Source organism: Hippoglossus stenolepis, chromosome 22 (genome assembly GCF_022539355.2).
Source record: "Hippoglossus stenolepis isolate QCI-W04-F060 chromosome 22, HSTE1.2, whole genome shotgun sequence".
Classification (NCBI taxonomy): Eukaryota; Metazoa; Chordata; class Actinopteri; order Pleuronectiformes; family Pleuronectidae; genus Hippoglossus; species Hippoglossus stenolepis.
In genome coordinates, this window is record NC_061504.1 from 2,005,459 (window position 1) to 2,026,534 (window position 21,076).

The window sequence follows — 21,076 nt, forward strand, 5'->3', positions numbered from 1 at the left end:
CACAAATAACACCCACCAGTGTCATGAAATGCAGTTCTACAGCACTACAGGTTGCAGATTGAAGCATATTGATTGTCCCTCAGACACCAGAATTACTGTGGAGAGGGTGCAAATGGCTAAAATTTCTATAACTCTTCCATAAACTGTAAAAATGTGTTTTTCAGACAGTGCTAGACTCTCTCTGCACATTATTTATGACACCACTGTGACATGATGTATACACATATAAATAATGTAAAGATGGAATGACAGCGCTGAGTCCTACTCTTTTAAATCCAACTTCCTCTTTTCATCCTTCCATCACTTCCTCCAGCTTCCACCCTCCTTTCATCTTTTGTTTGAAAATATACCCATCTCTCTCTGTCTGTATATCTACCGGCTTATATGTTTTACTCCAATTTGTAGCATGATGCTTGCAGTGTGAATAGTGGAGCTTTGGCATAGGTCCGGCTGTGGATAAGAGAGAGGACAGAAGTCATGTAGAGAGTAGATGGATAAAACCTTGCAGCTGGATTAAAAAAGAAAACATTGTGCTATGTGAACCATGGTGATGCAGCCTCTGAAAATACTATAATGATATTATCAACAATTTGTTGTCTTCGGTCCCACTGGTGGTTGGTCTCTGGGGTTTGAAATATATCATATCTAATATAGCCAAAGCACAGATGTACAAGAGTTAATCTTGAGGCATAGCCAGTGGTAATAAGAAGCTAGATGAGACCTCAATTAAGAGTGCTCTTAATTGTGCGAGGATTCTGTTTTTACATACAAACAAATTCCAGATATTAAACATCGGTGAATGGTAGAATCGTCGTAACAACTGTGTAAGTGGGTTTAAGAAAGCATTTCTTCTAGAGAACTGTTGGTGAATGAGGCCAATTGGTGTTGCTTTTTCAACTATTTTGCCTGTATTCATCAGTAGTCTATAGCCTCTTTATCATTTTTTCTCTATAGTTTACTTGATGTCAACACAACTGTTACATCTCGTGGTTACACCTGCCGAAGATTACGGAGCTATGGTATTAACTCCCTCTTTGGCAGCTGAATCATATGTAACGCTAACAGCATCATATTATGGAGGATGACTGGCTGTCATACGGGTTCTCATCTGGTGGAGCTAGTGTTAAATGTATTTTATATCCTCTGTATCATTTATTCTATATAACTTACATCTAATCAACACATATATTTTATCGTGTGTGGGTTCCATGGTGTAATGGTCAGCACTCTGGACTTTGAATCCAGTGATCCGAGTTCAAGTCTCGGTGGAACCTTGTAATACTTGTTCATTCTCAATGAATGTCTTGGTTAATATAAGTTAGAGTGTTGCCAAAGATGGAACTAAGCATGTAGTCCCATTTGGGTTACAATCAATAACTGTTGCTTTTTCAACTACTTTATCTCTTTTCATCAGTTTTCTATATCCTCAATATCATTTATTCTATATAACCTAAATCTGTTCAACACATATGTTGGTGCATGTAGAGGGTTCCATGGTGTAATGGTCAGCACTCTGGACTTTGAATCCAGTGATCCGAGTTCAAGTCTCGGTGGAACCTGAGTGAGTCAAATGACTATTGTCCTCCAGTCAATTAAACTCTCCAATTCTGAAAGCAAAGAGACTTTTGCAGCTTTCATAGCTAAAGACCACCGGGTTCCACCACCTGCCGAAGATTACGGAACTAAGGTAATAACTCCCTCTTTGGCAGCTGAATCATATGTAAAACTAACAGCATCATATTATGGAGAATGACTGGCGGTCATATGGGTTCTCATCTGGTGGAGTTAGTGTTAAATGTATTTTATATCCTCTGTATCATTTACTCTGTATAACTTACATCTTTTCAACACATATATAGTAGGATGAGTGGGTTCCATGGTGTAATGGTCAGCACTCTGGACTTTGAATCCAGTGATCTGAGTTCAAGTCTCGGTGGAACCTTGTAACACTTGTTCATTCTCACTGAATTAATTAATTCTAGTCTCAGTCAATTTAAGAGACAGTGTGGCCAAAGACAGAACCAAGCATTTTGTCCCATTTGGGTTACAATCAATATGTGTTGCTTTTTCAACTACTTTATCTCTTTTCATCAGTTTTCTATATCCTCTCTATCATTTATTCTGTATATCCTAAATCTGATCAACACATATCAAGTCTCGGTGGAACCTGTGTGAGTCAAATGACTATTGACCTCCTGTCAATTAAACTGTCCAACTCTGAAAGCAAAGAGACTTTTGCAGCTTTCATAGCTAAAGACCACCGGGTTCCACCACCTGCTGAAGATTATGGAGCTAAGGTATTAACTCCCTCTCTGGCAGCTGAATCATATGTAACACTAACAGCATCATATTATGGAGGATGACTGGCTGTCATACGGGTTCTCATCTGGTGGAGCTAGTGTTAAATGTATTTTATATCCTCTGCATCATTTATTCTATATAACTTACATCTAATCAACACATATATTTTATCGTGTGTGGGTTCCATGGTGTAATGGTCAGCACTCTGGACTTTGAATCCAGTGATCCGAGTTCAAGTCTCGGTGGAACCTTGTAATGCTTGTTCATTCTCAATGAATGCATTATTTCAAGTCTTGGTTAATATAAGTGAGAGTGTTGCCAAAGATGGAACTAAGCATGTAGTCCCATTTGGGTTACAATCAATAACTGTTGCTTTTTCAACTACTTTATCTCTTTTCATCAGTTTTCTATATCCTCAATATCATTTATTCTGTATAACTTACATCTAATCAACACATATAGTGTGTCATGTAGTGCAGTGGTCACCAGCCTTTTCGAGCCCAAGATCACTTTTTAATTCCAAACGTAAGCCGAGATCTATCACCCTGATATCTTCCAAAAAACCCACTTTGGAGGGTCATACTTATTATTTTTTGCAATTTCTGTTAAAGGCTGAATGTACAAGAAATAAATATACACAAAGAAGGGCAGTTGTGCAACTTTTTCTATTCAATGCACAATATTCAAATTAATATCAATTCATATTAACAATGCACAATAAGTAGGTTGTCAGTTCCACAACATGTTCTGCAGAGGAGCTGCTACTGCAGCACAATGTTTTTACATAAAGGCTTTGATTTGAATATGGCCACAAATATGATTATTGCCCTGTATGAAAGAAGTCCCTTGTACTCAAATAAATACCAGTACTACACAGTATGAAGCCATGCATCTTCTGCTCCTGCAAATATTTCACAATAACTTTTTAAACAACAGAATGGATTCCATCAACAGAAATGCTGGAGTGCTTTTATTTTGAAAAGGCATACAGAAAGTGCTGCAACCATTTGTCTGTGACATAAATTCATCAGATAAACATTAAAACGCAGATGAAAGATCATTTTCTCTGTTTATTCTGCTGTGAACCACAATGTTTATCTGTCTACGACACAAATGCTTTTACAACACTTTCCGAACCCATTTCAAAGTAAAAACACTCCAGCGTTTCACCTTCTGAATCCACTCATTTGTTCCAACGGGGCTTTGATTGTTATCGACAGGCCGAAAGATTTGCATCTTCATACCGTAGAGTCCTGACATTTACTTTAGTACATAAACCAACTTGTTCTTGAAGGAAATGCAGGAGATAAACCTGCAACTCCACCGCCAGTAACGGACACACAGCGCGTGTGAAAAACAGACAACCGACACACAGCTGATCTGCGGCACGACGACAGCCAATGAGTCCAGAGAGTTGGGGGATCGACAGGGAAGACTGCGAGATCGACCGGTAGATCACGATAGACGGGTTGGCGACCACTGATGTAGTGGGTTCCATGGTGTAATGGTCAGCACTCTGGACTTTGAATCCAGTGATCCGAGTTCAAGTCTCGGTGGAACCTGTGTGAGTCAAATGACTATTGACCTCCTGTCAATTAAACTGTCCAACTCTGAAAGCAAAGAGACTTTTGCAGCTTTCATAGCTAAAGACCATCGGGTTCCACCACCTGCTGAAGATCATACTATGGTATTAACTCCCTCTCTGGCAGCTGAATCATATGTAACACTAATAGCATCATATTATGGAGGATGACTGGCTGTCATACAGGTTCTCATCTGGTGGAGCTAGTGTTAAATGTATTTTATATCCTCTGCATCATTTATTCTATATAACTTACATCTAATCAACACATACATTTTATTGGGAGTGGGTTCCATGGTGTAATGGTCAGCACTCTGGACTTTGAATCCAGTGATCCGAGTTCAAGTCTCGGTGGAACCTTGTAATATCTGCAGATTCTCAATGAATGCATTATTTCAAGTCTTGGTTAATATAAGTGAGAGTGTTGCCAAAGATGGAACTAAGCATGTAGTCCCATTACTGGGTTACAATCAATAAGTGTTGCTTTTTCAACTACTTTATCTTTTTCATCAGTTTTCCATATCCTCAATATCATTTATTCTATATAACCAAAATCTGTTCAACACATATAGTGTGTCATGTAGTGCAGTGGTCACCAGCCTTTTCGAGCCCAAGATCACTTTTTAATTCCAAACGTAAGCCGAGATCTACCACCCTGATATCTTCCAAAAAACCCACTTTGGAGGGTCACACTTATTATTTTTTGCAATTTCTGTTAAAGGCTGAATGTACAAGAAATAAATATACACAAAGAAGGGCAGTTGTGCAACTTTTTCTATTTAATGCACAATATTCAAATTAATATCAATTCATATTAACAATGCACAATATGTAGGTTGTCAGTTCCACACCATGTTCTGCAGAGGAGCTGCTACTGTAGCACAATGTTTTTACATAAAGGCTTTGATTTGAATATGGCCACAAAAATGATTATTGCCCTGTATGAAAGAAGTCCCTTGTACTCAAATAAATACCAGTACTACACAGTATGAAGCCGTGCATCTTCTGCTCCTGCAAATATTTCACAATAACTTTTTAAACAACGGAATGGATTCCATCAACAGAAATGCTGGAGTGCTTTTATTTTGAAAAGGCATACAGAAAGTGCTGCAACCATTTGTCTGTGACATAAATTCATCAGATAAACATTAAAACTCAGGTGAAAGATAATTTTCTCTGTTTATTCTGCTGTGAACCACAATGTTTATCTGTCTATGACACAAATGTTTTTACAACACTTTCGAACCCGTTTCAAAGTAAAAGCACTCCAGCGTTTCACCTTCTGAATCCACTCATTTGTTCCAACGGGGCTTTGATTGTTATCGACAGACCGAAAGATGCGTGTCTTCATACCGTAGAGTCCTGACATTTACTTTAGTACATAAACCAACTTGTTCTTGAAGGAAATGCAGGAGATAAACCTGCAACTCCACCGCCAGTAACGGACACACAGCGCGTGTGAAAAACAGACAACCGACACACAGCTGATCTGCGGCACGACGACAGCCAATGAGTCCAGAGAGTTGGGGGATCGACAGGAAGACTGCGAGATCGACCATTTAGATCACGACGGGTTGGCGACCACTGATGTAGTGGGTTCCATGGTGTAATGGTCAGCACTCTGGACTTTGAATCCAGTGATCCGAGTTCAAGTCTCGGTGGAACCTGTGTGAGTCAAATGACTATTGACCTCCTGTCAATTAAACTGTCCAACTCTGAAAGCAAAGAGACTTTTGCAGCTTTCATAGCTAAAGACCATCGGGTTCCACCACCTGCTGAAGATTATGGAGCTATGGTATTAACTCCCTCTCTGGCAGCTGAATCATATGTAACACTAATAGCATCATATTATGGAGGATGACTGGCTGTCATACAGGTTCTCATCTGGTGGAGCTAGTGTTAAATGTATTTTATATCCTCTGCATCATTTATTCTATATAACTTACATCTAATCAACACATACATTTAATTGGGAGTGGGTTCCATGGTGTAATGGTCAGCACTCTGGACTTTGAATCCAGTGATCCGAGTTCAAGTCTCGGTGGAACCTTGTAATATCTGCTGATTCTCAATGAATGCATTACTTCAAGTCTTGGTTAATATAAGTGAGAGTGTTGCCAAAGATGGAACTAAGCATGTAGTCCCATTTACATTTGGGTTACAATCAATAAGTGTTGCTTTTTCAACTACTTTATCTTTTTTCATCAGTTTTCCATATCCTCAATATCATTTATTCTATATAACCAAAATCTGTTCAACACATATAGTGTGTCATGTAGTGCAGTGGTCACCAGCCTTTTCGAGCCCAAGATCACTTTTTAATTCCAAACGTAAGCCGAGATCTATCACCCTGATATCTTCCAAAAAACCCACTTTGGAGGGTCACACTTATTATTTTTTGCAATTTCTGTTAAAGGCTGAATGTACAAGAAATAAATATACACAAAGAAGGGCAGTTGTGCAACTTTTTCTATTTAATGCACAATATTCAAATTAATATCAATTCATATTAACAATGCACAATATGTAGGTTGTCAGTTCCACACCATGTTCTGCAGAGGAGCTGCTACTGTAGCACAATGTTTTTACATAAAGGCTTTGATTTGAATATGGCCACAAAAATGATTATTGCCCTGTATGAAAGAAGTCCCTTGTACTCAAATAAATACCAGTACTACACAGTATGAAGCCGTGCATCTTCTGCTCCTGCAAATATTTCACAATAACTTTTAAACAACGGAATGGATTCCATCAACAGAAATGCTGGAGTGCTTTTATTTGAAAAGGCATACAGAAAGTGCTGCAACCATTTGTCTGTGACATAAATTCATCAGATAAACATTAAAACTCAGGTGAAAGATAATTTTCTCTGTTTATTCTGCTGTGAACCACAATGTTTATCTGTCTATGACACAAATGTTTTTACAACACTTTCCGAACCCGTTTCAAAGTAAAAGCACTCCAGCGTTTCACCTTCTGAATCCACTCATTTGTTCCAACGGGGCTTTGATTGTTATCGACAGACCGAAAGATGCGTGTCTTCATACCGTAGAGTCCTGACATTTACTTTAGTACATAAACCAACTTGTTCTTGAAGGAAATGCAGGAGATAAACCTGCAACTCCACCGCCAGTAACGGACACACAGCGCGTGTGAAAAACAGACAACCGACACACAGCTGATCTGCGGCACGACGACAGCCAATGAGTCCAGAGAGTTGGGGGATCGACAGGGAAGACTGCGAGATCGACCGGTAGATCACGATAGACGGGTTGGCGACCACTGATGTAGTGGGTTCCATGGTGTAATGGTCAGCACTCTGGACTTTGAATCCAGTGATCCGAGTTCAAGTCTCGGTGGAACCTGTGTGAGTCAAATGACTATTGACCTCCTGTCAATTAAACTGTCCAACTCTGAAAGCAAAGAGACTTTTGCAGCTTTCATAGCTAAAGACCATCGGGTTCCACCACCTGCTGAAGATTATGGAGCTATGGTATTAACTCCCTCTCTGGCAGCTGAATCATATGTAACACTAATAGCATCATATTATGGAGGATGACTGGCTGTCATACAGGTTCTCATCTGGTGGAGCTAGTGTTAAATGTATTTTATATCCTCTGCATCATTTATTCTATATAACTTACATCTAATCAACACATACATTTAATTGGAGTGGGTTCCATGGTGTAATGGTCAGCACTCTGGACTTTGAATCCAGTGATCTGAGTTCAAGTCTCGGTGGAACCTTGTAATATCTGCTGATTCTCAATGAATGCATTACTTCAAGTCTTGGTTAATATAAGTGAGAGTGTTGCCAAAGATGGAACTAAGCATGTAGTCCCATTTACATTTGGGTTACAATCAATAAGTGTTGCTTTTCAACTACTTTATCTTTTTCATCAGTTTTCCATATCCTCAATATCATTTATTCTATATAACCAAAATCTGCAACACATATAGTGTGTCATGTAGTGCAGTGGTCACCAGCCTTTTCGAGCCCAAGATCACTTTTTAATTCCAAACGTAAGCCGAGATCTATCACCCTGATATCTTCCAAAAACCCACTTTGGAGGTCACACTTATTATTTTTGCAATTTCTGTTAAAGGCTGAATGTACAAGAAATAAATATACACAAAGAAGGGCAGTTGTGCAACTTTTTCTATTTAATGCACAATATTCAAATTAATATCAATTCATATTAACAATGCACAATATGTAGGTTGTCAGTTCCACACCATGTTCTGCAGAGGAGCTGCTACTGTAGCACAATGTTTTTACATAAAGGCTTTGATTTGAATATGGCCACAAAAATGATTATTGCCCTGTATGAAAGAAGTCCCTTGTACTCAAATAAATACCAGTACTACACAGTATGAAGCCGTGCATCTTCTGCTCCTGCAAATATTTCACAATAACTTTTTAAACAACGGAATGGATTCCATCAACAGAAATGCTGGAGTGCTTTTATTTTGAAAAGGCATACAGAAAGTGCTGCAACCATTTGTCTGTGACATAAATTCATCAGATAAACATTAAAACTCAGGTGAAAGATAATTTTCTCTGTTTATTCTGCTGTGAACCACAATGTTTATCTGTCTATGACACAAATGTTTTTACAACACTTTCCGAACCCGTTTCAAAGTAAAAGCACTCCAGCGTTTCACCTTCTGAATCCACTCATTTGTTCCAACGGGGCTTTGATTGTTATCGACAGACCGAAAGATGCGTGTCTTCATACCGTAGAGTCCTGACATTTACTTTAGTACATAAACCAACTTGTTCTTGAAGGAAATGCAGGAGATAAACCTGCAACTCCACCGCCAGTAGCGGACACACAGCGCGTGTGAAGAACAGACAACCGACACACAGCTGATCTGCGGCGCGACGACAGCCAGTGAGTCCAGAGAGTTGGGGGATCGACAGGGAAGACTGCGAGATCGACCGGTAGATCACGATAGACGGGTTGGCGACCACTGATGTAGTGGGTTCCATGGTGTAATGGTCAGCACTCTGGACTTTGAATCCAGTGATCCGAGTTCAAGTCTCGGTGGAACCTGTGTGAGTCAAATGACTATTGACCTCCTGTCAATTAAACTGTCCAACTCTGAAAGCAAAGAGACTTTTGCAGCTTTCATAGCTAAAGACCATCGGGTTCCACCACCTGCTGAAGATTATGGAGCTAAGGTATTAATTCCCTCTCTGGCAGCTGAATCATATATAACACTAACAGCATCATATTATGGAGGATGACTGGCTGTCATACGGGTTCTCATCTGGTGGAGCTAGTGTTAAATGTATTTTATATCCTCTGCATCATTTATTCTATATAACTTACATCTAATCAACACATATATTTTATTGGGATTGGGTTCCATGGTGTAATGGTCAGCACTCTGGACTTTGAATCCAGTGATCCAAGTTCAAGTCTTGGTGGAACCTTGTAATATCTGCTCATTCTCAAAGAATGCATTAATTCAAGTCTTGGTTAACATAAGTGAGAGTGTTGCCAAAGCTGGAACCAAGCATGTAGTCCCATTCGGGTTACAATAAATAACTGTTGCTTTTTCAACTACTTTATCTCTTGTCATCAGTTTTCTTTATCCTCAGTATCATTTATTCTATATAACCTAAATCTGTTCAACACATATATTGGTTCATGTAGTGGGTTCCATGGTGTAATGGTCAGCACTCTGGACTTTGAATCCAGTGATCCGAGTTCAAGTCTCGGTGGAACCTGAGTGAGTCAAATGTCAATTATACTGTCCAATTCTGAAAGCAATGAGACTTTTGCAGCTTTCATAGCTAAAGACCACCGGGTTCCACCACCTGTCGAAGATTATGGTATTAACTCCCTCTTTGGCAGCTGAATCATATATAACACTAACAGCATCATATTATGGAGGATGACTGGCTGTCATACGGGTTCTCATCTGGTGGAGCTAGTGTTAAATGTATTTTATATCCTCTGCATCATTTATTCTATATAACTTACATCTAATCGACACATATATTTTATTGTGAGTGGGTTCCATGGTGTAATGGTCAGCACTCTAGACTTTGAATCCAGTGATCTGAATTCAAGTCTTGGTGGAACCTTGTAATACTTGCTCATTCCAAATAGTGTCCTGTCAATTAAACTCTTAAAAGATAATGTCCAAGTCTGTGAAAGCATTCATACCCACAGACTGATGGTTTTCACCACCTACTGGAGGTCATGGTATAAACTCCCATTATTGGTTCAGAAACATCTACAGAGGCTGTTACAAAGCAGGATTTACTTCAGGGTTATCAGCAGTTGTGGCTGGTTAACATCCTTAGACAAAAATGACTGTATAATGTCTATAAGTTATGAGAAATAGAGTTGGTTAAATAAGTGTATTTTATTGCTCCCCCTGTTTGATGAGTTTCGGCATGGAACATCTCTCGGAAAAATGCAAACGGCATGAAAGTTACCACAATCACTTAGACACAATGAGGCTACTTTTTTGTAGCAGGCTTAGCATTGCTCTGCAGCTCGATGAAGGCTACACGATTGGCATATAGTGTGTTACAGTACAATACTTGTGCGACTGTCATCGTCCCTTCTACACTCTCCCCGTGGCTTTAACCAAGAAACACGACCCTGAAATGTGACAGTGTTGAGGTCTGTACTGCATCCCGGCATAATGGATTATAAATGATTGTCTGGGTGCAGAGGGATATTGGTTACTTTTGGTTGTGGCCTGCACACTATTGATTGTACGTTTAGGGCTCTTCTGACATAGCTCCCTGTTGGCTATCATCAAAACCTGTTGGATCTGACTTCAGATTATTATTGACATTTTCACAGATTCTATTTGCACGAATTGAAGTCAAGGTCTACACATATGATGTTGATTGGGTTATAGGATTTCATCCAATCTTTACTTGTTTATGTGATTCATCTTCTTTGTAAAACCTTCTGTAATAAGTTACATTTGGATGACTTAACATCTGGTTATTATTTGGCCATTTGATCTTGTAACTGTTAGATTGTGTTTTACACATCTGGTTAACCATGTAGGCAGATGGCTCTTAAATTAAATCACAGTGCTCCCTCGGTAGTGTAATTTAACAAATAATACAATATGTATTTTTCTTTTAATAAGCTCAATAATCTCCAATTGTTGATGTTCTATTTGAATCTCTTAAATTCCTTTTCAATTTGACTTGTTAAGCAGGACTTTGGTTTTTTAAATCCTGAAGAAACAGCAGTAATATTATTCACTCATCACCGCTTTGGCCCATTTCCAGGGAATAGAGAAGGAAACAGAGTCATTTAAGTTCGAGATAAGATCAACTCTTGAGTTTTTATCCATTTCATGTTGGATTGCTTGATGATTTAAAAATAAGAAAAAAACATCTCCAACATTTAAACTGTTTACTTGTACGTATCTTTAAGGTGATCGGGACATAGTCTGATAATTGGCTCAATGTTACACCCACTAATTCTGATTTGTTCCAGATAACAACAACATATCCAGCCTTGAGTAGCTGCCATGCTCCTGCGAGATGAAATGTACAATCCTTTCATCTGGGGTGTTACCGCCACATATCCACCAAGCCCAGTTCGCCCATCACTCCCAGAAGAGAGTGAGACAAAGTCTGCATTTACATCTGTGTGGCATCATCTTACCTGCAATTCATGTCTCAAGAAGATGCAATAATCTGAGAAAAAAGAAAAAAGAACAGAAAGTGACTCAGCATCAGATAAAATTGTCTTCAAGCAGCTGAACTGTGCACATTTTTCAATGTAAGAGCGTCAGTGAATTTCTTTCAAGCTGATCTGAAAAGTTTACAACAAACTTCTTAAATAGCTCTGATCCCAGAGGCTTTGTGCTACTCCGCCCAATGCATAGCAAGCAGCTTGCTGCCACTGACACTGTCTAACACCTCCTCACAAGGATCACCGTGTTTTTAATATAAATGTGTTTGTTCCTTTTGGAAGAAATATGTTAAATTTGAACAGTCTCCGGAGTCAGCAGATTCAAATACATCCACAAGCAGAGATGCACAGCAGCTGTCCACTCCGTGCTTGGCAACCAAAAAGCTTTCTAATGAAACTCAGTGACAGCCGAGGCTGGTAAGAGATTCACACAGTGTCTGGGGAAACAGTGCATTCAGCTGGTTATTGGAGCGAACCCATGGATGAAGGACAAAGATTTTATGTAGTTCCCTGGCCAATGAGGCAAACCTCCTCATGAACAGAGGGATGTAGAGCACAAAGAGTGAATGTCAGAGCCAAGAATGTTTGCGGTCAGTCAGCCTCCCTCCACTGTGACCCAGGGGGGGGATGTAATGAAGAGTAATAAGAGATGAGATGGGCTGAGGAAAGGAGGGATAAAACTTATTTGAGTTGTTGCACAGAAAACCTGACATGTCCAGTACCACACTGCTGCAAGAGAAGAGCTAATGAGAACACACGAAGACCTTCAAGAAAGCAGGCCAGAGCAACTCCAGACAAGCAGACAGACAGAGAGAGATTTCTGGAATATTAGATAGATCATTTTTGTGAATTTCTTAATGCAGAGATCTTGATAAAAAAAAAACAGTCCCTTAGAGGACTGATATCTATGTGTGTGTGTGTGTGTGTGTGTAATTCAGAGCAGCTTGATAGAATTTGAGGGGACTAATGGGCCTTAATGTGCTCTAACTGTACTTTAACTTGCTGAGTAGTGTTATAAGAACATACAAAATTTGCATTTATGTGCCATTAGTATGACTAAAAACCTTTAGGGAACATCCCTGCTCTGTTTTGTTATTCACAAATTGCTCTTGAGGTATACAGGTTGTGAAATGAACAGCCATTAACCAATAGGCAACTTGGGTCAATGGACAAAGACATCATTTTGTCATGACTCTCTGGACTTTAACTCTTAGATGAAGAGTATTTTGGTTTTGATTATTGACTCTTTGTTTATGGACTTTTCTTGTGTCTCCTTGTGTTTAGGTTTGTGTTCATTTTTGTCTTTCTGAGTTCTGTGTTGCCGGTTTTATTTTTGAAGTTTTGCTCCTCGTTAGTTTCTAACTTGACTTCTTGTCTTTGTCCGGTTTCCCGCCCCTGTGATTGTCTGCATCTGTTCCTCATGTCTTTTACCTGTGTCCAATTATCCCTGCCTCCCCTGTGTATATAAGTCTCCATGCTTCCCTTTGTCTCTGTCAGTCTGTTGTCTTACATCGTTCACCTTCAGATCATTTGCTTTATGCTCCTATGTTTATATGATTTGCAGTCGTAGGCTACTACATTTTTCTTTTGATACCAGCATGTGAGCTTCCCACTCTGTCGTTAGAAGAATTTGGCTGCCGTGTGATTATGATGATTTTACCTTTTTACATCTGTTGTCTCTGGCAGACAATACTGTGATAGTTTACAGTTGAGAAGAGAGCGGCATGTTTCTGGAATTAGAATTCTTGTTGTAATTGTGAAGGAATTTTTGACCATCCTCACACATTACATCTGTACTACACCATTAGGAGAATAGAGCCTGTCTCATTCCACACATACTCCTTTCTCTCCAAGCACTACCAAAGGTCAGGTTATAGATGAAGGGCCAAATACCAGTACATTGTATTGTCTACACTCATGGACTTTTATATCTAATTCAGACGCCCCAGACAGAGAGGCACCATCTCTCACTCTTTTCTAAATTATATCAGTAGCAAGACGTAAGGACACAATGTGATGTAGGAATGCATGCTTTAGGCTTAACGATCCAATAGGAGGCGAACACCTACATGTAACAGAGGGAGTGACAGCCATTCATGCCTTTCATGGATGTGCTGTTGGAATGGGGGACGCAAGTAGAGGGAGATATATGGGGATGCTGTGGGAGACATCTTCAGACTCGTGGGTGACAATTGCTCATGTTACTCTGTTAGTGTTTGTATATTGTTTCACCTTCTGGTCTCCTTGATGCATCAAGTCTACATTAAAATCTTCTGCATAAGAAATCAGCTGCTGCCTGAGTTCTCCTTTCACCAGCTTCTAGAAAACTTCCATCAATGTAATAAGTTGAGTACTTAAAATTAGTCTAAAACTTGTATAAAAAACATGTAAAATGTAATATATATAACAAACGCTTGTTGTAGGTGTCTGCAGGTGTCTTAAAGTACAGTTTGGAGCAGGTAGGCTATAGGACTTTACAGATTAAACTCAACACAGCATCACCTTTAAAATGATGAAGATTTTTTCAAATGTTAAATTTAGGTGTTAATCTGACCATATAAAAGATATGGTGTTTCCTTATCTTTAACAGGATACACACGCCTTCACACAGAACACTTGGTATCAAGATGAGAACACAATTTAGCAAGCTAGCAGGCGGGTAGCCTAATGTAGAAAATATAAATGCATGATGTCAGAAGGAAAACATGAATCTGTTTTATGAACATATTCCTCAGATATGTAACTATATGTGACTAAAACAATATATGAACCCATAAGAAAATTAACTTTTTTGTTGCAGCTCATGAACTTAGAGCTTTCAGAGAATTCTGAGGTCCAAACATTAGAACAAATGCATTTTTGGTTTCATAAATAAGCTCAACAATTATTTGAGGTGCTAAATATCAGATTTTCAGTGGATCACATCTAATTTGTGAAGTTGGCTTTATTCCAATGACACCAAGTATTTTATATAACTCCTTTTCATACAACCTTTTCTAAATCACATCATATTTATTTATTATTCACATCGGGTACTCATTTTATAATTTTCAACACAAAGCACTAGTGAGGCAGCTTCCTACAATAGCGTTCAAATAACGTTATACGCTCAGGGACAACATAGACTTCATGAAAATTATAAGGTAGATTTATTTAATAAAACAGTGCAGAAAACAGGAATTCATTATTTGATATTTTGAAATGCAGTTGAATAAAGGCTACTTTTTGTTCAAATTTCAAGATGAATGAATGATGAATCCACAACCTAAAACGGCTGGTGAAAGAATACTGAGGGAATGCTGTGCCGCCCCTGCAGCTCCTCTGATCTACAGTGGGGGAAAACTTGAAAAACTGAGTAAACTTCTCAATAAAACTGCCAGAGGGGGGCTGTTCAGAGAGTACCCCCTGATGGTCTAACCACTGCTAATGGATACCTTTGAGGTGAAATCTTTGTTTCAGGCTGAGATGGCTGCCACCTCATTGTTTTTGATGCCTTTATCACCCTGGAAACTTCCAGCTGGTTCTCCATGGCATCCACATCAATGTGAATAGAAAAATCTAAATGAGCTCCTTCAGCATAGGAAACACTGGCCCATACTTTATGAAAAGAAAGGATAAAATGGCTATAATTCATTGAGTCAGCAACATTTAAGGCGATGCTACATAAATGAACCTAGGCAGACCACATAAATATATAAAGAAACAGAACATTTTATTCTCCTGACACAATCCAGAACTGATGTAAATTCTCACAGGATCATCTGAGCTCCTGATTTCTTCTACGCCACATTTGTCCATTCAGGAGTCCTACTGAACAACGATCACATTGAACTTATAGTTCACAGTCTCATAAATACTGTACAATTATCATGTTGTGTGACATGTTTAACACCAAATGTATTTAATAACATAAGTTACATATTGTACATAGTTATGTATAGGTGTAGCCTTTCAAGGCTCAACTAAGGATGCAGTCAAAGCCTCACTGGGTCTCTTCAGTACCGCTTCTGCTGCATAAACACTCCTAATTCAATAAGCAGCCCAGCCACTGGGTCGAGCGTAATGACACACCACATGTTGCATATGCTCCTGAATGGATCAATGTGCTTAACATAGCTGGACACCGCGCAGACTGGGCAGAGGAGATGAGACACTGTGTCCTCCTCAGAGTTGTGAGCCTGAGGAATGAATCCATCCATAACTCTCGATCTAATCTAAAGCAGCTCGGGATGCCCATAAAGTCGGGTTAGCCAAACGTGCACATGCTAGACCACCAGTGGATAATTCCTTACCACTCCTGTCTGACACTTGAGGACTGAGAGTGGATGAGTGTCAGAGTCAGAATTAGCAGCATGAATCCATGCACCTAACTTTTTGTCAACAGGCTGCGGTGGTGTTCATGCTTTTGGCCAAAGTTTATCATCTTTTAATGGCTACATAGACCATAATAATGCTGCAGCTGCAATAGGTGAATGCAAGAGATATAAATAATATATAATAATAAAGTATTTGTATTTGTATTTTTTTTTTCAGTTTACCAGATATTGGCGGATAGACCAAAGGAGTAGAATTTGGAACCTGTTCAAAACAGATATAAATTATTTTAATCATTAATTGACAGTTCCAATTCCATGTACAGCATGTCTGCCAGGAGCTTCCTCGGGCAGCAAGGACAAATGCTGGGGGCCAAAAAGAGAGACAGCAAAAAAGGGAAAAAAAGGAATTGGTGGAATGAGGAGTACGTGCAAAATCAGGTTTGAAATACTTCACAAAAACACACATACACTGAGATGCTACAAAAAGCTGCTTTCAGACCTGCACTCAAATCCAAATGATCTCCTGACATTCTCCAAATGGGCTCTGGAGAAACTTCGAAGGAACCCATGTGAGAACACCACAGGATTCACTGCGAGTAGGCGTGTGGATGACATTTCTAACATGAAAAAAACCCAAAAATGATTGATGCAACATTACAGACAGAAACTAAGAAAGATAAGCCATTCACTTTCTGACAGGCATAGTTAAAGTGTCTAATCATTTCTTAAAAATTAGTTATTATCAATGACACTCCACATTGCTTCTGTTCTTGAGATAATTCTCTTTGAAGCTGATTCCAAAATTCATCTCATTAGTTATTCATTGGAAGCGCCATGCTAAATGCACCATCTACTCTAAGTACAGTTTGGGGAATTGCATTGTATGCTGTTGTATGTGAATGAATAAGAGCAAGACAGAAGCATGAAAAGCAATTACAGAAGTTTGTGGAAAGGAAGCTAAGCATGAATTTTCTGATTTATTCAAATAAGATCAAGGTTGGATAAATGAAATAAAAGCGGCTGAACTTACATGTGAGTGTGTGTGTTAATGTGTGTGTGCGTGCAGCTGACAGCAGCCAACAGCGGCACACTTTCATTTCCAATCAGTCAGAGGAGTTTCAGCAGAGTCACGACCCAAAGATCCATACAATGGCCTTCTGGCTTTCCAACAGGACGAGGAAACAAGAGGAGAAACAAGAGGAGAAGTGGGCAGCGCCAATACAAATAAAGGAATAGTTAATAATTTGAAAATGGCAGAGTACTGACTCTATAATAACTGCCACTATTACTCTGTAAGTAAATAGACAGGTTTTTATGGTCACGCTTCCTTTTCTTTACTATAGAAATCAATACATTTACCTCAGATATTTCTGATACAACACTGACCCTACAATACATTTTTGTCCTCATAGGGAACATGAGTTTGAGACCTTTAGGTCCAGTACCATTTCTGTGTAAGTCCCACTGTACTGTCAAAAAGGCATCCTGTGCTTTCTAGTGATGCCAACAGAGCACATTGGCTTCCATATGTTATGGAAACATTGGAAGTATGCAATCATCTTTTTTTTTTGGCTGATATAATGTTTTTGTCGCTATGAATCAAACTGTTTCTTCAAAGTGAGAGGGCTACATTCAATTTAGTAAGATTAAAGAAATGTATGGTAATTTTTTTTAGCTTTCAAAACCCAACTTTTATTCAATGTCATGTGTAGTGTGCAGCAGGACTAACTCCCTTTTTAACCAATTTCCATTCTCCAGGAGGCAGAGTGCTGAGTGAGTTAGAAAAGATGTTACTCTATACCTCTTACCCTTTGTGGCAGGGGAATCAGATTTAGAGGCGTCAAAAGATGAGGTGGAGGAAGGCCAGACAGTAGAAGAGGAAAGTGAAAGCTTAGAGGAGGACACGTCAGCCTTTGAGAAGCCTGACATAAACACCCATCTCTGGTGATCAGTTCATAGGTGGACAGCTCTTAGTAAGTCAAGTCATGTCACATCAAGTTTATTTAGAAGGAATAATAGGGCCCATTCCCAATTCCTCTCCCTTGGCCCTAACCCCAGATATGAAGTGCCCCTCCCTGGGAGTGTGTCCCCCTCCAAACGGAGCCACAAGGGAGAGTGCGACAAAATCTTCCCCCTGGAATTGGGACACCAACGTTTTTACAGTGACAAACAATATCAACAAACAATATTATATTAACAACCGTTATCAACCAACATTCTAATAGTGACACATCTGACAACTGCAGGACCGACGGGACTATACACAACTCAACTCAATACACAGTCAGTGTGTTTATTGTTTATCGGTTATTTCAATTTAACATTAGTCCTGTCCATAGAAAAACGTCTGCCCCACACTGAAAATGTTAGAACATGAGCTGGATAGTTTTATTCGTCATTTTGATTCGCTTCGTCCGTTTGTAAATGATTCAGGATATTTCCATCTACCCCTTCGTTTTTTTAAGGGGGTCCTGAATACACTACAGTTTAAGGTGTTGTGTTTGAAGGGCTGGATGGCCACTACCCCCTACATCACATAGAGAAATGGGAAAACACTACCCCTTCACAGCCACGTGCAAACAAAGGGGTAGGGCCAAGTGGTAGGGCTAAGGGGTGATGAATGGAAGGGAAACAAATTCCCACAGGACTTAAAGCATTTGTGCCAGATCAAATTATCTGGTCCTTGATTTTCAAGTTTACAAGGGCCAGAATATGTTCACTGACCAACAGCTGGGAGTCAGAGGGAATGCAGTTGCTTGGACGGCACAGTCTCTTCCGAGTGGAGCGCACCTCTGCCATAGCACTGGACCGTTTGAAAGAAAATGGCCTCCTGTGAACGGGGACCATCAGGACACTAAGCTACAAAAACAAGCTAGAACGTCTAAATGGATTTTCCGGATGCAGCAGCAGGACAATATCGGGCTTCTAAGGCCTTCCTGTGTCCATGGGATAGAGATCAGGGAAGGCTGCATGAGATGGTCAGCAATAGAGAAGTACAGAGGAACTGCGCCAAGATTTGCCGTTGTTGGCTGAACAAAAACAAATTGAGGGGGTTAATTTGTGCTACTGCGTGACCAGCTTTTACTCAATGTCAAGCTGCATGAGAAAATGTACCATTTTTACAGTCAGGCATTTCTTTGACCTGGCTGGCACAAACAGCAAAGAGAAGAGAAGGAGAGGTTGAATTGACTTCAAATTGCTGCCGGCTAAAGGAATGATTGCCCAGACACAGAGTGGTCAAGGTGAATGGGTTGACAAGGTGGTCAGTGAGGATGAGATGAGCAGAGACGATGAAGAGTGCATGCCAATAAAGAGGAGACCTATTGATCCACAGCCCAATGATTTCAAAATATACAGGTCACGCGATTTGCTAAGGATTGTGGAGGCAGTTCAGCAGGTGCCGGACAGAACGATGCAACTCAGTCTTGTGGTCTGACCCATGGTTCTCTCCTTTTTTTCACGCCTGCATTTTGTGTCCTTCTGTCTTTCGTTATGAATCACGTTGGGATATCTGCTCTTGAAAGGTGCTATGTACGTAAACTGATTCAAGACTTTACTTACAACAACTACAGTTTTATGTATGTGCTCTTGTCAAATAGTTCAGTCTTGTTGTTTGTCTAAGATATTTGATGTGACCTATAAACAACACACAGTGTTTATACTTTTTGGAGAGCCTTTTAGAAATGAACAATGTTAATTGATTTCTGTGTATGTAGCCCTTGGAGGTTGATCCTGCTTTGTTAATGTTCGGGCAGAAGCAATTTGAACCGAACACCTTTTGTAAGTACTTGGATTTTGTTGCTATGAAAGCAGAGGTGAAGCTGTGCTGCCAAAAAGCATGCTCCTGTTGTTTGATTGTCTGAGTTGTTTTCTTTTTGTCCTTTTGTCCGAGCAGCACATGTACTGCAGAGCACTGCAAATAAAATATTCACCTCTAAGAAAACAACAAGTCTGCTGAGACTGGTCTGAGTACCATCTTCTATCTATCAAGGTTCCAATATACGCTCAGCACTTTTCAACATATACACTGACAAATGATCTCACAACTCTCAGAAGATAAGTCTCCTCTCCTGGCACAGAGATGATACTGTTCCGATTGTGCAACATCTGTCTCTCTTCAACCACTCGAGAGGCTCCGGAGCAATCCCCAGCAGAGGTGGTAGCTATCTGCAGTCGATGGTTTATGAAAGTTTACTGAAAAGAGAAATACCATCTTTGATACACTTCGTTTGAACGTTTCTGGATGAATGTATTTTAGACAAAGCATTTCAGACGGGAATAGAAAACATTTCGGCAAAGAGGTTTTTAAATGAATGGCTTTCAAATTCACAGACAAAATCAAGTGGGCTGATAGTCCTGTGTCCTTTCTTTGTGTAATGACTGGAGTCAATCAATCAATCAAGTTTTGTTATTTGTGTAGACCATATTCACAAATCATAATTTGTCTCATAGGGCTTTACAAGGTGTGACATCCTCCGTCCTTAACCCTCAACAAGAGTAAGGACAAACTACCAAAAAAGCCACATGTGAAGGATCCCTGCCCCAGGACGGACAGAAGTGCAACAGATGCCGTGTGTAGCAGAGCACATTAACGAAAATAACAATATTTACAACATTAATGAGAAAAGACCATGGCTAATATAAATTTTGAGGTGTATCAATGTTATTAATATTTGTAAATAACAAAATATCTGACGGAGATGACAATTTTATTGATAGAGGTATTGCCAATAATAGTACATAGAGGCATATTGTAGGATCGAACTGTTCTACCCTCATACACAGCCGCCCACCAAGAACATGAAAGTAAAAATTTGTTTTATATTTTGCTGATCTGTTATTGACCATCAAAAAGAAATATTCTGTTTTGAATTTTGTATTTACACGTTACAGTTAAAGGATACTCCGCTCTAAGTTATGGCTCATAAAAAAAACACTCCAGGGAAATACATTTTAACATTGAGGTACGTAAGAAAAGAGACACTGAGCTGTTCTAAAAAACATTGGCTTGTATTTGGCCTTGGCCTCGACTCTCTTCAGTATGTGGAAAAGAGATCTCTGGCTCCCTGCAGTGGCTCTGGATGAGAAGGCAGGTCTAACATTGGCCCTTCATTACCAACAACACACACACACACATACTATGTCCCACTTACACCTTCCTGCTGTCTCACTATAGCACCAATTGTGGATTG

At 39.6% G+C, this 21,076-nt stretch overlaps 13 non-coding genes across 13 annotated transcripts; all 13 read left to right on the forward strand.

The window, feature by feature from the left end:
• Positions 1–1,202: 1,202 nt before the first annotated feature.
• trnaq-uug lies at positions 1,203–1,274 on the forward strand. The gene has a single exon. It is a non-coding gene; the product is annotated as a tRNA-Gln (tRNA).
• Positions 1,275–1,487: 213 nt separating this feature from the next.
• trnaq-uug lies at positions 1,488–1,559 on the forward strand. The gene has a single exon. It is a non-coding gene; the product is annotated as a tRNA-Gln (tRNA).
• A 311-nt stretch (positions 1,560–1,870) lies between these two features.
• Positions 1,871–1,942, forward strand: trnaq-uug. Its single transcript has one exon. It is a non-coding gene; the product is annotated as a tRNA-Gln (tRNA).
• Positions 1,943–2,480: 538 nt separating this feature from the next.
• On the forward strand, positions 2,481–2,552 carry trnaq-uug. Its single transcript has one exon. It is a non-coding gene; the product is annotated as a tRNA-Gln (tRNA).
• Positions 2,553–3,791: 1,239 nt separating this feature from the next.
• Positions 3,792–3,863, forward strand: trnaq-uug. The gene has a single exon. It is a non-coding gene; the product is annotated as a tRNA-Gln (tRNA).
• Positions 3,864–4,171: 308 nt separating this feature from the next.
• trnaq-uug lies at positions 4,172–4,243 on the forward strand. The gene has a single exon. It is a non-coding gene; the product is annotated as a tRNA-Gln (tRNA).
• Positions 4,244–5,478: 1,235 nt separating this feature from the next.
• On the forward strand, positions 5,479–5,550 carry trnaq-uug. The gene has a single exon. It is a non-coding gene; the product is annotated as a tRNA-Gln (tRNA).
• Positions 5,551–5,861: 311 nt separating this feature from the next.
• On the forward strand, positions 5,862–5,933 carry trnaq-uug. The gene has a single exon. It is a non-coding gene; the product is annotated as a tRNA-Gln (tRNA).
• Positions 5,934–7,176: 1,243 nt separating this feature from the next.
• On the forward strand, positions 7,177–7,248 carry trnaq-uug. Its single transcript has one exon. It is a non-coding gene; the product is annotated as a tRNA-Gln (tRNA).
• Positions 7,249–7,558: 310 nt separating this feature from the next.
• trnaq-uug lies at positions 7,559–7,630 on the forward strand. The gene has a single exon. It is a non-coding gene; the product is annotated as a tRNA-Gln (tRNA).
• Positions 7,631–8,868: 1,238 nt separating this feature from the next.
• trnaq-uug lies at positions 8,869–8,940 on the forward strand. Its single transcript has one exon. It is a non-coding gene; the product is annotated as a tRNA-Gln (tRNA).
• A 311-nt stretch (positions 8,941–9,251) lies between these two features.
• On the forward strand, positions 9,252–9,323 carry trnal-uag. The gene has a single exon. It is a non-coding gene; the product is annotated as a tRNA-Gln (tRNA).
• Positions 9,324–9,548: 225 nt separating this feature from the next.
• Positions 9,549–9,620, forward strand: trnaq-uug. The gene has a single exon. It is a non-coding gene; the product is annotated as a tRNA-Gln (tRNA).
• Positions 9,621–21,076: the final 11,456 nt, after the last annotated feature.